Genomic DNA, 14,298 nt, shown 5'->3' on the forward strand with positions numbered 1-14,298 from the left:
GGTTCTTTGATGGTAGATTTTCAAAGGGAAATTCCTCTTGGGCAGAATCAGAGACTCCTAATACCACCATGCATTAGAATGGAAGTTGAAAACACGGATTGGCCAAAAAGTCTCTCTTAGAACTGGGTAACTTGGCAGCTCTGGATTAGTGCTGAGGGAATTCTTTACCTCATGCAATTTGCAGGTGCAAGGTATGACAATCCCTGTGTGTACTTTACTCTGCCCAGCCTAACCCCACCCCCACTACCACCTCTTTTCTCCATGGGAAAAAGTAAGCATGTGTACTTCTCCCTACTTGTGGAAAGGGGGGAAGGGACAATTTTCAAAGGAATTGTCCCCTCCTCCCAGGTAAACATCTGTTTACCCATGGAAATCCCTTTCAACATTTCTTCCTTAGTCTATATCAGAGGTCCCCAAACTACAGCCCGCCCAGCTCTATTTCCCAGCCCCCGGAACTTGTCCTTTAAGAGGCCAGATCCGGTGCACAAAAAAAAAATAATTAATCGCAGTGAAGGCAAAAAGGCTGACAGGGTTTCCTAGGCCTTGCCAGTGAGACAAAGGTGGTACTGAGACAGCGGACTGCTGCATTCAGAAAAGTCACTCACAGGGAGGCCTGGGCCCACCAGTGGGAGAAGAGATGTCAGATTGCAATATTCGGAAGAGCTAAGGGCAAGGAGATTCGGTCTCACCCATAGGAGAAGATCATCCCTGATGGACCAAGACATTGGGAAGAGCAATGATGGGAAAGCCTGGCCCCACCAGCAGTAGATGAGATATTGGACCATGGCATTCAGAAGAGCCGCTAATGGGGAAGCCAGGCTCTGCCAGCCGAGAAAGACAACTCTTCTGACTACAACCTTGAGAAGAGCTGCTAGCAGGGAAGACCTGGCCCTGCCAGCAGTAGAAGTCACCCAGACTGCAACTTTAGAAAGAGCCACTGGTGGAGAGGCCTGGGCCTGCCAGTGGTAGAAGAGACATTGGACTGCGGCATTCGGAAGAGCTACTGGAAGGAAGGCAAGGCCTCGCAAGTGGCAGATCAAAAGGTAAGGTACTGATGGGAAGTGGAAGGAGGGGACAGGAGAGAAGGGAGGAAAGGGAAAGGGAGGGTAGGCGGTGAAAGTAAGAGTGAAAGTAAGAGTGTATAAGGCATATACACACACATACTCATATACCCTCCCTGCCCACCTACAACAGAAGGATGGGGTTTCCAGGGGTGTAGAACAGTTGACAGCTTCCGAGAAATGTAGAAATATTACTAACACTCTTGGGAACCTGCCCCTTGCTTTCCACCTTTCCCAGCATTTGAAATGAATGAAAAAGCCAAAATTAGCATATGCCCTTCCCCCTCTCCCCAGCTAACTCCAAAAATCTGAGGACAGAATTCTCCCCTCTCCTCTCCGAGGGACTCCTTAGCCCGGCCCTTTCAGTGACATGACATGTGTTATGTGGCTCTTCCTTCAAAAAGATTGGGGACCTTTGGTCTACACTCTAAGATTTAATAGTAGAGAACCAAAGAACCAAAGATATGGAGTGTGGATACAAAGCAGGAAATGGTCATGATGGTGGTTGCATTGATGAGGGATTAATGATCCAACAGCAGGAGGCTTCATCGAAATGGTGACCTTATATATATATTTGGGCTTTCCACTGTCTGTTTTATTTTTTTGTTTGTTTTTGAATGGAGAAATCAGAATTACAAGTGTAAATGCAAAGAAAAGAGGTTGTGTTGTGTTTATTCTGTAACTTACAGAAATATATTTGTTAGCATGTTAAAATTAATGCACAATGGCATGAGAAGCTTAAGTTTAACATTTGATTTTATTTGTGGTTGTTTTTGTTTTCATATGATGGTTTAGTTGTAAATAGTCTCAAGTGGATTGAAGAAACGATTCCCAAATATAAATAAATGAAATGATCTGTTGCAAATAATTGGATCCTTTTGATTTATTTTCTTCATGTAGCACAATCACTTGGCTATCTTGGGTGTAGGTTTTGATATTGTAGAGTTTAAGGCAGTAGATGAGAATTATGGGGCGCCTAGCTGCATTTTGTGATCCATGCTGTCACTGAGCATTTTGGGGTTCATGCTCATATTGTGCATTTTAAAGTTTAACAAAAAGCCCCCAAACTACTCAAGAAAAATCAATGGCTCCAAAGTAGTAACAAGTGATCTGAATACCAGTTTACACAAATAAAAGAAAATAGATTACAAATAGATACACAGGGAGGGCAGTAATGAACCTCCCCATGGGCTTGCAGACTGACAAACAAAGTACCAGCAGGACTGCAAGCTCATTTTGAAAGAGAAATTCCTCCTGGATTTTCTCTTTTAAAGTCCTGCTGGCATGCACAACCCAGGTACAAAGTACCTGCGTATTTTATGCCTGTATTGAAGCAGGTGCAAAGTATGCACCAGAAGGTACAAGCAGAACAGTCTTGGAGGAGAAATCCATTAACAGCTATTAATCAAGTTTACTTAGGGAATAGCCACTGCTATTAATTGCATCAGTAGCATGGGATCTTCTTAGTGTTTGGGTACTTGCCAGGTTCTTGTGGCCTGGTTTGGCCTCTGTTGGAAACAGGATGCTGGGCTTGATGGACCCTTGGTCTGACCCAGCATGGCAATTTCTTATGTTCTTATGTACTTCTTTTACCTTCACTAATGGATGGGGGTGAATAATCAAAGCCCTCTTTTACACAGGTAAACACGGATTTATCCATATATAGAGTTTAGATTATTGGCTGCTAAAAGCCTAGAATTGTTCCCTTAGTTATAAACACACAGTTTTTACTTATATTATTCCTATCATGTTACAAGTAAACCCTAAAATAACCAGCATTTTTCTAGGCTTTTTTTGTATTTTTCCCTAGGTGTAGCATAACATGTTTGTTTCAAAACAAGACAAATGCCAAATGTTAAAACAGCTAAACCTTTGAAAGCAACTGTCTGCCTTCGTGTAGGAAAAAAAACACCCCCATTATTCCTAATTGTGAATGCATTAGATATATAGCCACTCTCCTCTGGGAAATATTATGGCTGTCATGTATCAGTGATAAGGGCAACCCAGGGCCCCTACTGAAGGACAACGCAGGCGTGCTTGAGTCATTTTCATTCCCCACAATAACAAGAAACTAGAAGTTATTAACCATTCCGGTAGACATTTTTGTTCAGTCCTTACAGAGCTCTATATAAATTCAAAAGGATAATGATATCACATTCTCACAATGGAGTAGTCGTCAAAACACAAGTCCTGTTGTGAAGCAGAGAAGGTGTTACTGACTACTGTAGGAATGTCACAATTTCCATAATGCAGAGTTGTGTTGTACTCCAGCAGTCAGTTTTACAGGCTATTTCTCTGCTCAGGGAATATAATAGATCAGCCCAAACACTAGATGGCTCTCTTCCATAGATGTTTCTCTTTAGTCTCTGTTCTCCCCTGCTATCGTACAATCCTACCTAACATTTCTTTTGCTAGACTCTGGGGGGGAGGAACTTACTCTGCCAGCTTCATCTTAAGATCATACGAACATATCAAGCCCAGTATCCTGTTTCCAACAGTGGCCAAGCCAGGCCACAAGTACCTGGTAGGATCTCAAGGGGTAGATAGATTCCAAGCTACTTATCCCAGGGATAAGCAGTGGATTTCTACAATTCCACCTTAATCTTTATGTAGTACTACATAACCAAGACTGATTCTGTGTCCGAGCATGCCACGGCAGCTGCAGACTAGAGGTTGAATTGTTGCCCAGCACTGCCATCTTGTGTAAATGCCCTTTTTGCCAGTCCTGAGGAGGGTGAACAGACCCCCATGAGCACAATTTGGAATTTTCTTTAGACGCTCAGAATAATTCTGCCTATCAACAGCCAGATATCCTAGCTGAACCTGGAAATTTGAGAATTCCAAGTCATGGAACTGCCTGGGTTGCTCCCTTCTCGGGGCAGAAGTAATGTGGACAAAATGCTCCATATCCTCAATTCTTCCTGCTTGCTGCATCCATAGATAGACATGGTGGACATGTGGAAGCACTTTCAGAGGGGAGATCCACACAGGCTTCAGGTTTCAGAAGTTGATTGTTTTAGCCTGTATATCAAAAGGAAACATCTGGCATAGATTCTACTGCACTTGAGGACGTCTATCAAGCACGAAATACTGTTACTGACATAGTCTGAAGTTTCCCTCACTAGCTCTTGTGACTTACTCTATCCCTCAATCCTGCCTTTGTGGTTTAAGGAGAGATTTGAGGAGGCCTTCTTTATTAAAACTCCTAATTCTGTGTATCTCCCAAAAAAACCAGAGAAAGAGAAATCCTAGTATGTCTTCTCTATAGGTCCCAGAGTTTATATCTCAAAGCCAAAAGTAGTTTAAAGGGAGAGAGTCAATTTTCTTCAGAAGTCCAGCTTCAGTAGTTTTAAAATTAAAGACAGCGTTTTGAATTCTTTCATGGGCCTGCAACTCAAAGGAAATAAAGTCCTTCTAGTGAGTTCTGTGATAGAAATGTTAGACGCCTTTGCACTAAAGTTTCACATGCATGCCAATGTCTTATGATGTGCATCTAGAACAGTATACTATGCAAATGGAGGTGCACTTTCAAAGGGATCTAGATGCCTATCAACAGAGGCTAGACTGGTACCTTTGAATATCTATCCATCTCTGAGTGGCTATATTTAGCTGCTCAAATCTGGGCTATCTTCAAGCAGCGTTAGGTTGGGAGAACAAACTTGGCCAGGCAAACCTAGGCACAGGGATAGCTGTCAATAATTTAGATACTATTCCTGCACCTGAAGCCTTAATCTGTATATTAATTTTCCCCGTAGCACCCAATGTCCATCTCCTACCCACAGCAAATCCTGATTTGTACTGAAATTCTCCCTGCAGGGTCTGATGTCTCACTCCCACTCCTAGAGCCCTCAATGAGTCTTCGACTTGCCTCCCTTTCCCCTCACTAGCCCAGTGCTTTCCCCAAACCTCACCTCTGTAGGCTGGAGAAAAAAATGCTTACCTAGCTCCTGCTCCAGTTCAGAATAATGCCACTAGATGGTGTTATGGAGCTCCTTGAATTCCATACTGCCACCTTGACCGGTGCTGGAGCAGGAGGGAGGTAAAGCATATCTTCTCCTGCCTACAGGGGTGAGGTGGAGGGAGGGGTGGCATAGACTTGGGGGTAAGGAGGGCAAGATGGAAACACATTAAGGGTTCCAGGAGTGAGAGGGACACAGGTGATGCAAGGAGAATTGTTATACAGATCAGGGTTTTCTGGGGGTGGCAGGGGAATATTGGGGGCATTTGATATGATAATCAGGACTTCAGGGTTGGGGCTGGGGCCATTTTAAAATAGCAGCTCAGTGCCTTAATTATAGTTAGCTAAGTTAACTTTAGGATAATTTTCAATAGGGGTGGACATTTTTTATTTTTTGGAATGTCATGGAAAAAAGCAACAAAACAGTGCCATCAAACTTTTGAAACTGAAACCCCCTGACCTTCATCTATTGCCCCTCTTCCCTTCCAGATGCCTCTTAGCCCTTCTGCGTGTTCTCTGAATTCCAAATTTGGGAGGAGAGATCTGCCTCGCTGGGTCCTGATATGAAAATAGTGCCGACCAGCCCTGAAGTTGGCACCATTTTGTTGTTTGGCCGTATGCTGTCAGTTTTTTTTTTTTTTTTTTTTTTAAACTCCAGGGGGGAGTTTCTCTTTAAAAATTGGATTGCAGACCTAGGTACCTTTACTGCAGGCAGTTTAAATTTTCCCTCTTTACGAGTTAGTAGTGTGGCTGCTAATAGTTTTAATTTACTATACAGGCTGTTTTATAGCGTGTGTGCTAAAAGGTTTAGTGAGCCATGCTTTATTTGTTTATTTATTTAAATGGCCTTGTATTCTGCATCTTCCAACTTCAGTGTGAATGTTATTTTTAGCATATGCTAAAAAGTGTTAGTGCAAGTTTTAGTCTATGGGGCCCTTAATCTCTCAGGAACAAGAACACCTTGATTAAAAAAGAAAACGTTTATACTCCTAGAGCATAAATGAGCAGACTGCCAAGAAAAGCAAAAATCTTCTGCAAGATAGACTGGCATTTATTTATTTTTACCTGCAGCTGCTAAGGAAAGATTGTCAGCCTCTAACTCTGCCACTGACAGCTGGATATGTGGTTGTATCACTGAAACATGCAAGACAGCTCACAGGATGTCTCCTCGTTTCATTGCTGCATTTTCCACTAGGGTAGTTTTACCTCCTTAATTATGCTGAGAGAGCTCATGCAAGGATGGAGGAAATCTGCAGAGCAGCAATAGAGAAACACGTTCCGTCATAAGACACTACAGTGTAGATAAGTTGGCCTTGACAGGCACCGTCTCCAGAAGAGCCCTTTAGGCTGCTGTCAATTTCACCTCTTGAGGTATTGTTGAGGTACATCCTTAAGGTACGGCTTATTGGTAAGGGTAATAGCATAGGATTTTTTTCTTCTTGTCAATTTCCTTTCTAGCCTACTTTCCAAAGGGAAGAAGACTTATGAGATTGCTAAGTGTGTGTGTGTGTGTGTGTGTGTGTGTGTGTGTGTGTGTGCGCGCGCATGTTTGTGTCTCTAGTAGTTATTTTGTTTGGTGTCCTATCCATGCTACATTTTAAGGATATGTCAGAGGATGTATGAGAATTCTGAGAAAAAAACATTTTTTCAGGGGGTGGGTGAGGAATCCATATATACAGGTGGACATGCACATGCATCTTGGAAAGTAGGCTCTCTTAGTATTGGAACCTCTTGTTATTAACTCCAACAGCAGTCTGTATTGTCTCTTCATGTCTTTTGCTAAAAAAAACAAACGTATGTATGCGTTGCTTTCAGGGTTCTATGTTTAACCTCAAGTTACATTCTAAGATATACAATTTTCTTCACAGAGAGGGAATTAATGCTTAATGTATGAATGGTTAATTAAAAGAACAGTATAGAAGGGAGGTGGCGGTATAGAGATAAAACATTCTCCAAAGCAAATAAACTTTCTTGAAGTGCAATTTAATATAAAAAATTCAAGACAGCGTGAAACGTACTTCTCAGAAATGCTGGTATTTGTAAGAAGCCCATTTCAAGTGGAATTGTATTTTTGGTATTAAATTGCACTTTAAGAACATTTGTTTGCTTTGGATAGTGCCTTATCGCTATACTGCGGCTTCACCTTCTATGCTGCAATTTACACAGGTGGTAGTCCCTGGCCTGCCTCCATTTAATTTTTAGCATAATTAAAAGAACAGTAACCTTTTTCTTCTACATTTTTCTAGGTATTAATTTCACAGACAAGTTGCTTTTGACTTCATTAAATGCTATGGGCCAGATTTTAGTAGCTACGCGCGGGCGTAGATTTGTGCATGCAACCCGGTGCGCACAAATCTACGCCCGATTTTATAACATGCGCGCGCAGCCATGCACATGTTATAAAATCCGGGGTCGGCGCACACAAGGGGGTGCACACTTGTGCACCTTGCGCACGCCGAGCCCTAGGGGAGCCCCAATGTCTTTCCCCGTTCCCTCCGAGGCCGCTCCAAAATCGGAGTGGCCTCAGAGGGAACTTTCCTTCCACCCCCCCCCCCCACCTTCTCCTCCCTTTTGCTACCTAACCCGTCCCCAGCCCTATCTAAACGCCCCCTGACCTTTGTTGAATAAGTTGCGCCTGCCCCTGGGCAGGTGTAGGTTGTGAGTGCCGGCCGAGTGCCAGCGCGCGATCTCCAGCATGGCCACTGTGCCGGAGGCCTCGATCCCGCCCCCGCCTCGCCCCCAGACCACCCCACCCGTCCACTCCCTGCCCCTTTTTTTTAAGCCCTGGGACATACGTGCTTCCGGGGGCTTGCGCGAATCGCTGGGCCTATGCAAAATAGGCTCAGCGCGCACAGGAGCAGGATTTTTGGGGTTATGCAAGTAATATAAGCGCATAACCCTTTTAAAATCCACCCCTATGGTTTTGGCTCAGAGCAACCAACTTGGGCCACGGACAACTTTCTGGAGGTGGCTCACACCACTGCTGAGATTCTTACCCAGGGAGCTATTTAATTGCAGTAACCTGTCCCACACTGCTGTGAAGCTCGCTGGTACTTTTGTACCTGTGGATCTTGGGGCTAGTTTTCAAAAGGGAAATTTTCTCTCTTTTCCTGCATTGTAGAACAGGAGCAAAACAAGGCACATGCTTTTGAAAATAATACGCAAGTACCTTGTTTTCCTTTCCCTTGTTTTCCTTTCCCTGACCTAAAACAGGTCTGGGAACACCTCTGACCTAAAACAGGCCTGGGAACACCTCTTTGATCTATCTTTTAGCTGTTCTTAAAGGGAACAATTTTTACCCAAGGCAATCTATCTGGCTAAATTGCTCTGAAAAAATCTCTCAGTGTATTGTAATAAATATTAGTTGAGAAAATTCTAATGAACAATAATCATTTGGTTTTAGTTAGAAGAACAATGTGCTCCCCAAAACTAATGGGGAATGTAAATTTTGCCTTGGGTCTGCTAAAAAGGTAAAAATGTTCATTTTGCAAATTATTTATAACATTGTAAAATCCATATTCACACCATCTACAGTGCTGGCCATAGATAAACTTCAGATCCATCCTGATAATTCTTACTTTATATAGAGTTGCTTATAGTCAGCCAAAGATTTCTTCAGCAATTTTAATGTTTTTTAGCATCTGAATCCAGACGTGCAGAATTTTCAGGTTGTTCCAGAAGTGCTCAGCATGTAATCATTGCCAAATTTTCCCATGAAAAGCAGCCAGTCTGGGTTATCTTATGCTATTGGGATTTGTTTGCAAGGAGGGCATAATCTATTTTGTCTGAAATTAATTGGTATAACAGAACAGATAAGTAAATAATGACTGATTGTTTCTACTTTGCCATTGCTATGGGATACTGACTTAAGGATGCTTTCATTCTCCCCTATTCATAGCTGAATGCAACTGAAAACACATTTTAGCTAAAGCTGGTCTTAAGTTTGTATTAAAAACCTGAGTCTAAATGAGGCCCTGATTTAACTTTATTTCATAAAAAAGGAAGTGACTTCAACAGATCTTTATTTTAGTGTGTTATGCTGAAAAGAATGATTTTGAGGTTGGGTTGGCCTACAGTAATAATCCCTTTATCTGCGTACACATTCATACTTTCACAAATTAAATATATAAGTTAATTATTTGCTACATTAAATTAAATGCTAGTTTGATTTTTGTTTTCATATGAATTGTTGCTGAGAGGTAAGGCTTGCCATATTTAACCCTGTAAACAAAGAGAAGTAATTCAGTCCACATTGTTGCCTTGAAGGTTATTTGTTGAAAAATAAACGGGCTGGGATCCGACAGAAGGCACATGAATAAGGCCTTTAAGGACTCCCTCATACCCTGTCTGCTCATTGCAACATAAGAGTGCAGGTAAAAGCCCTTCTACAATCAGAGAGAAAGCAGAATGGTAAATAGCTGCTCTCTTTCCATCTTCTCCACATGCTGCAGTCTATTGGTAATCATTTCACTCATCCTGGGAGAATAAAGCATTCTTTACATTGAAGACCTGATTCACTAATGTCTTTTTCCCATTCTGTGACTATGTGAAAAAAGGTTATGGAGACAACATTGAGTGGGTGTTACTTTTGCCAGCTTGCGGGATAGGTCCATAAGCTGGTGTAATCACCCAGGGCTCCCGACCGGTCCTTTGTAACAATGACACCACTCCTCTGACTCATTGCTGCTGCCACTACTCCATCTTCCTTCTGACATGCCTCTAGGGGTGCATGTGCCAGAATCAGGCTCATTTAAAGGGCCCGTTGCAGGAAGATGACGTCAGGCACCTAGGCCTATTTAAGGCCCTCCCTGACTCTCCCTCCTTGCCTCAGCAACGGGTTGACTACCACCTGGTAGTATGAGTTGCTGCTTCAGAGTCCATGTCTTCAGCCTTGCCTTGCATTCCTTGTCTTCATCCTCGTCCAGTCTTCCGTGTCTTCAGCCTTGGTTGCCTTCCTTGTCTCTAGCTTTGACCAGCCTTCTGCGTTTTCAGCCTTGCCTTGTCCTTCTCTCCTGCCTGCCCACCCTTGAATTGATCTCCGGTACTGACCATAGCCTGTGATCTGACTATTCTTTGCTTACTGCCTGCCTTAAGAAGGCAGGCAGCAAGCCTTGATTATAGCCTGTGACCACTGACCATCCTCACTAGCTGCCAGCCCTGACCACAGCCTGACAGCGGAGGTTCACTTCAGCATTCACCCCAGAGACTTTCACCTAAGACCAGCTAGCCCCTGGAACTCAAAGGCTCAATCCGAGGGGTTAAAGGATAGTAAAGGCGAAGTTCTAGCTCAGTGTCTGCACTATCTGCTCCACCAGTTGGCAGTGAGGACCTACTGGGCCTTCCCAGTAGGTTGTGTCAACCTCACTCCAACACTAGGGTCCACAATTCTAACAGTGGGTGGTCAAGCAGCAAATTAGCTAGATAAAACTTCTCTGAGTACCTTTGGTCCAGATATTTAGCAGGACACAAGTCTCGCTGAACATACACAGAATTAAAATTATCTAGGTACACTTATACCTGTTCTTCACCACGATCAGACTTACCCAACTGAATTTAGCCAGGTGGTGCTGAAAATCGGCTACATTTTTTCCCGTTTATTATTTATTGAATTTTTTAAAGAATACAAAGCATGAACTTCTTACTATCAGAAATATATGAGTATCCATAGAACCAGAAAAAATAAAAAGGAAATAAAAACCATCACTCAATAATACACTCAATAATACCATTAAATGACCAAAAAAAAAGAGGCCAGAATTGAGTCTTTATCCTACAAACTAGATCCTATTGTTGTGCGTCCCGTCTGCGCTTGGCCCGCGCCCAGGCCTGCTCACCTCTCTAAGACCTCCGCGGGTCCCAGGTTGGTCTCCCCAGCAGTGACAGCGAATCCAGCCGGGCCTCGGCGTCCCATGGCGGTGGTCGCCGGGCCTTCCTCTTCCAGCCAGGCCACACAGCAGGGCTCGGTGTCCTCCATGGCGTCGGCCCCACCCCTAGGCGCATGCGCGCGCGGACCTCCCAGGCCCTTAAAGGGCCTGGGGCAGATCCCAGCTCCGTGGCATGCCCTGATTAGCTCCAGCTTAAAAGGAAGTTCCTGCCATCACTTCCTTGCTTTGGCAATCAGGTCAATCACATCGTGATTTCTAGTTTGCCTCCGCATTTCCAGTCTGTGTTCCAGTCTCGTTCCAATCCTGTTCCAGTCTCATTCCAGTCTCGTTCCAGCGTCCTTCTGTTCCAGCGTCCTTCTGTCTCCTCGTCTCCCCAGGTAGTACCTCTCGGACTGTCTTCTCGGTACTGACCTTGGCCTGTTCTTGACTACGTTGATCTCTGCCTGCCTCTGATCTTCTGCCTGTTTCCACGACCACGTCTACTTGCTGCCTGGAACTGACCTCTGCCTGATTACCAACCTTGTCTGCATCCTGCCTGGAACTGACCTCTGCCTGAACTTGACCATGTCTGACTACTTCCTGGAACCTGACCCACGGACTGACTACTGGTATTTGACCCCTGCTTTTGCTGACTATCCATGGACTGATCACTGGAATTGACCCTTGCATTGACTGACCACGGTACCTTGACTCTGGCCTTGATTCTAGCCTTACATTCAGAGACTCTCTTCTGGCCTTCTCAGGCACCCCGGACTTCTGACCTGAACATCGACCGCGCGCACCCTTGATCCTGGTGGGCACATCTCTGAACTTTCTGTCAAGGAGATACTGCGAGGCCCACCTAAGACCAGGCAGCCCTGGTAACCAAGGGCTCAACCCGAGGGAACCCCGGGTTGCTAGTGGTGAAGCTCCAGCTAGCCTCTGTCTCCTCCTGTGCTCCACCTCCTGGTGGCAGGCACTCTCTGGGTCCAACTAGGGAGCCTACCAATCCTGCACTAGGCCGAGGGTCCATCTTCCGGCACAACACCTATGGTGAATAAGCATGAAGGCCAAATCTTTGAGATTAACAGTAAGGTTTCTGCTATGGAATCTCAAATCAAGGATATTCAGACTTTTAATGTGTCAACTGTGAAGGATCAGAATGTTCTCTCTTGGAGGTTAGAACTTCTGGAAAAACACAGTAGGCATTTGAACTTGTTTTCTAAATATTTCTAAAGTCTTGGAGGAAGAAAAAATCTCCTTGAGGTTCAAAAACTGGATTACAGTCATCTTCCTTCAGTTAACACATTGTACTTTTTCCCTACCTCTGTTCTATCTAATTCTCAACATATTCTCAGTGTTCAGCCTCCTGTTGATACTGATAATTTAATGACTTTCTTAAGAGTTCAGAACCTGAAATTATTGAGTGCAGACCTTTACTTGTTTATTTTGTTTCTGAAAAAGATTTAAGTAGTGCATTGAAGATGGATTTCAAGAATTTGATTTCTTTGTTTTACTGATTTTCGTGTAACTCAAGAGAGAAGGAGAGGTTTTCTTACATAAAGGCAAGAAGCCATTTCATTAGGTTGTTCCTTTCTACTCAGATATTTATTTTATTTATTTATTTAAAATTTTTATATACCGGCATTCATGTTGCAAACACATCATGCCGGTTTACATATAACAGGGGTGTACAGTGAACAATTCAATAACCTATTAGTGTAGAAGGAAGCAGTTACAAATAACAAGGTAATAGAACTGGGAGGAGAGAAGAAAAGGGAGAGAATAACATTAGGTATAGGTATTTACATTAGTAATAACATTTTTACATGTGGAAGTGGTAGAATCTGGCTGAATAGAATTAATCGGTGTCCGGGAAAGCTTTTTTAAACAGCCAGGTCTTGAGTCTCTTCCTGAAGGTTGGGAGGCTGGGCTCCTGTCTAAGGTCCGGTGGGATGGAGTTCCACAGAAGGGGGCCGGCTGTTGAAAAGGCCCGATCTCTCAAGGTAATGTGTCTGGTAGTTTTGGCTGGGGGCACTTGAAGAGATCCTCTGAGTGTGTCTCTTGTTGGTCTGGAGGAGTTATAAATTTGGAATGGGACTTGTAAGTCGAGTGGGGTGTGTTGATGGATGGTTTTGTATATTATGGAAAGAGATTTGTAGAGGATTCTAAAGTGAACAGGCAACCAGTGGAGATCTTTTAGGATTGGAGATATATGGTCCCTCCTCCTGGAATTTGTCAGTAATCTTGCCGCAGCGTTTTGTAACATCTGGAGGGGTTTAGTGTAGGAGGAAGGTAGGCCCAGAAGGATAGAGTTACAGTAATCGATCTTAGAAAAAATGATAGCTTGTAGAATGGTTCTGAAGTCCTGAGTGTGGAAGAGTGGTCTAATTCTTTTCAGAACTTGGAGTTTGTGGAAACAGTCCTTGGTGGTTCTGTTGATGGAAGCTTTAAGGTTCATCCGGTTATCAATTAATACTCCTAGATCTCTCACCTGTGTAGTAGTTGGGATAGTTGGAGGATTAGAGATGGAATTGTTATCTGGGGAGATGAGAAGCAGTTCTGTTTTAGAGGAGTTTAAAACTAGGTTTAGGTTAGCCAGGAGATGTTTAATTTTGAAGAGACAGTTTTCCCAGTGAACCAATGTTTTTGTGTAAGATTCTTTAATGGATATCACGATCTGGATGTCGTCGGCGTAGAGGAAATGTTTGAGGTTAAGGTTGGAGAGGAGTTGGCAGATTGGTAAAAGATAAATGTTAAAGAGTGTAGGTGACAGTGAGGAGCCCTGAGGGACTCCTATGGATGCGTCCATTCGTGAAGATTCTTTGTTCTGTATCTTAACCTTGAAGCCTCTGTTGGAGAGAAAAGATTTAAACCATGAGAGTGCGGTGCCTGAGATACCTATAGAAGCCAGAATGGAAGTGAGAATGGAATGATTGACCGTGTCAAAGGCGGCTGATAGGTCCAGTAGAATTAAGAGGAAGGATTGGCCTTTGTCAAGGCCCATTAATATGAAGTCAGACATGGAGATGAGGAGGGATTCTGTGTTCAGTGATTTGCGAAATCCGTATTGTGATTGGAATAGGATTTTGTTTTCTTCAATGTATTCGGAGAGTTGAGTATTGACAACTTTTTCTAGAATCTTGGCTATGAATGGGAGATTGGCGATAGGACGGAAGTTGTTGGGGTCTTTAGGATCCAAATTGGGTTTCTTAAGTAAAGGTTTGATGGAGGCTAATTTGAGGTCGTCAGGATATAGTCCTTGGGAGAGTGAGCAGTTTATGATGTCCGACAATGTTTTAGCGATGGAGTCAGGGATGGCCAGGAGCAGTTTGGTGGGGATAGAATCCAAAGGATGGGAGGAAGGTTTCATTCTTCTTATAAGAGTTTGTATCTCTAAGATAGAGATGGGTTC

This window comes from Rhinatrema bivittatum, chromosome 4 (assembly GCF_901001135.1).
Source record: "Rhinatrema bivittatum chromosome 4, aRhiBiv1.1, whole genome shotgun sequence".
In the NCBI taxonomy this organism is placed as follows: Eukaryota; Metazoa; Chordata; class Amphibia; order Gymnophiona; family Rhinatrematidae; genus Rhinatrema; species Rhinatrema bivittatum.